This window comes from Copadichromis virginalis, linkage group LG3 (assembly GCF_057382275.1).
Source record: "Copadichromis virginalis isolate Kocher_CV1m ecotype Utaka linkage group LG3, C_Virginalis_male_GT1.1, whole genome shotgun sequence".
Classification (NCBI taxonomy): Eukaryota; Metazoa; Chordata; class Actinopteri; order Cichliformes; family Cichlidae; genus Copadichromis; species Copadichromis virginalis.
Window position 1 is genome coordinate 39,263,010 of NC_140620.1, and position 2,500 is coordinate 39,265,509.

General features: G+C 46.6%; 4 non-coding genes across 4 annotated transcripts in view; all 4 read right to left on the reverse strand.

The window, feature by feature from the left end:
* Positions 1–203: 203 nt before the first annotated feature.
* trnak-cuu (transfer RNA lysine (anticodon CUU)) lies at positions 204–276 on the reverse strand. Its single transcript has one exon. It is a non-coding gene; the product is annotated as a tRNA-Lys (tRNA).
* Positions 277–1,267: 991 nt separating this feature from the next.
* On the reverse strand, positions 1,268–1,341 carry trnan-guu (transfer RNA asparagine (anticodon GUU)). The gene has a single exon. It is a non-coding gene; the product is annotated as a tRNA-Asn (tRNA).
* A 542-nt stretch (positions 1,342–1,883) lies between these two features.
* Positions 1,884–1,957, reverse strand: trnan-guu (transfer RNA asparagine (anticodon GUU)). The gene has a single exon. It is a non-coding gene; the product is annotated as a tRNA-Asn (tRNA).
* A 538-nt stretch (positions 1,958–2,495) lies between these two features.
* Positions 2,496–2,500, reverse strand: part of trnan-guu (transfer RNA asparagine (anticodon GUU)) — a 74-nt gene continuing 69 nt past the window's right edge. Inside the window, exon 1 of the tRNA in view lies at positions 2,496–2,500. This exon is cut by the window's right edge and continues 69 nt beyond it. This is a non-coding gene — a tRNA (tRNA-Asn).

Here is a 2,500-nt window from a genome sequence, read left to right on the forward strand (position 1 = left end):
AAACCACGTGTGAAGCACAGCTTAAAGACATAGTAAGAATTTACTTTTACTGTACCACTACACGATTTGGTATTTCACAAACACATATTGAAATGTTTCTGTTTTAATAAATTCAAACTAATGGATTTATTTCTTTTAAATTAAGTAACACTTATGAACTACTTCTCCAAATATGGTAGGAGAAGAAAAAAGAAAATTATAAGCGCCCAACGTGGGGCTCGAACCCACGACCCTGAGATTAAGAGTCTCATGCTCTACCGACTGAGCTAGCCGGGCTACTGCCTGAGTTTGGGGGATTGGATCAAATGAAGTGTCTGGTTCCTAAGTATCAGCCTCTGAATCTTTCCCATACCTTCACATCCAGCGAAGACTGCTGTGATCTTTTGTGATGACAGCCCAGGTCCAGTTTACCAAAGGATAGGTGGACACCGGCTCATATTAAGTAAAGGGCAAACCTTCATAAAACGGACAGAGCAGTGGAGTAGCCAAGGAAATAGAAAAATGCAAAACTCAATTACTAAAATATAATTTATATCGCAAAAAAGATTTAAAAGTGGTTGGGTGTAGGTGTTCTGGTACCTCCTCTACATGAGGTATACCCAATTGCACGTTTGTGCAACATGATTGTTATAACATGGTTGGATAAAACATGGTTATAACATGGTATAACCAACATAACTATCATAAGAGTTGCACTGCACGTTTGTGCAGCATTCTGCATTACCTGGCAATAACAGTGATATAGTCCCTGGGTGGGCTTGAACCACCAACCTTTCGGTTAACAGATAAACACGCTAACCGATTGCGCCACAGAGACTGACAATGTGCAACCCACAGGTGTCGAGACTGGACAGGGGAGTGGGGGAGGGTGTTCCGGTCTTTTTGGTTGTGGGGTAAACGATTGTGCAACAGAGACTGAGTGAAGCCAAGCAGGGGCGTCGAGAGAGGACCGGGTGGCTAGATGGAGGTGCTCTGGTACTTCCTCTCCATACCGCCTTGATTGTTTAAAATATGTGACTTGTAGGTCACACATACTTGGCAGCAAGTATGCAGTTGCGGACGAACAACAGCAACCCCAAAGATGCATATCACCCTTGATAAAACAGTTGACTGCGTTCATCAAACGACCGTCCTGGTTATAACATGGTTATACCATGGTTGGTTAAAACATGGTTGATTATAACATGGTATAACCAACATAACTGTCATAAGAGTTGCACTGCATGTTTGTGCAGCATTGTGCATTACCTGGCAAACACAGTGATATCGTCCCTGGGTGGGCTTGAACCACCAACCTTTCGGTTAACAGCCGAACACGCTAACCGATTGCGCCACAGAGACTGACAACGCGCAACCCACAGGTGTCGAGACTGGACGAGGGACTGGGGGAGGGTGTTCCGGTCTTTTTTGGTTGTTAACAGCCAAAAGCTCTAACCGATTGCGCCACAGAGACTGACAACCCGCAACCCACAGGTGTCGAGACTGGATGGGGGACTGGGGGAGGGTGTTCCGGTCTCTTTGGTTGTGGGGTATACGATTGTGCAACAGAGACTGAGTGAAGCCAAGCAGGGGCGTCGAGAGAGGACCGGGTGGCTAGATGGAGGTGCTCTGGTACTTCCTCTCCATACCGCCTTGATTGTTTAAAATATGTGACTTGTAGGTCACACATACTTGGCAGCAAGTATGCAGTTGCGGACGAACAACAGCAACCCCAAAGATGCATATCACCCTTGATAAAACAGTTGACTGCGTTCATCAAACGACCGTCCTGGATATACCATGGTTTGTTATAACATGGTTGATTATAACATGGTATAACCAACATAACTGTCGCACTGCACTTTTGTGCAGCATTCTGAATTACCTGGCAGTAACAGTGATATCGTCCCTGGGTGGGCTTGAACCACCAACCTTTCGGTTAACAGCCGAAAGCGCTAACCGATTGCGCCACAGAGACTGACAGCGCGCAACCCACAGGTGTCGAGACTGGACGGGGGACTGGGGGAGGGTGTTCCGGTCTTTTTTGGTTGTTAACAGCCAAAAGCTCTAACCGATTGCGCCACAGAGACTGACAACCCGCAACCCACAGGTGTCGAGACTGGACGGGGGACTGGGGGAGGGTGTTCCGGTCTCTTTGGTTGTGGGGTATACGATTGTGCAACAGAGACTGAGTGAAGCCAAGCAGGGGCGTCGAGAGAGGACCGGGTGGCTAGATGGAGGTGCTCTGGTACTTCCTCTCCATACCGCCTTGATTGTTTAAAATATGTGACTTGTAGGTCACACATACTTGGCAGCAAGTATGCAGTTGCGGACGAACAACAGCACCCCAAAGAATATCAGCCTTGATAAAACAGTTGACTGCGTTCATCAAACGACTGTCCTGGATATACCATGGTTGGTTAAAACATGGTTGATTATAACATGGTATAACCAACATAACTGTCGCAATGCACTTTTGTGCAGCATTCTGAATTACCTGGCAATAACAGTGATATCGTCC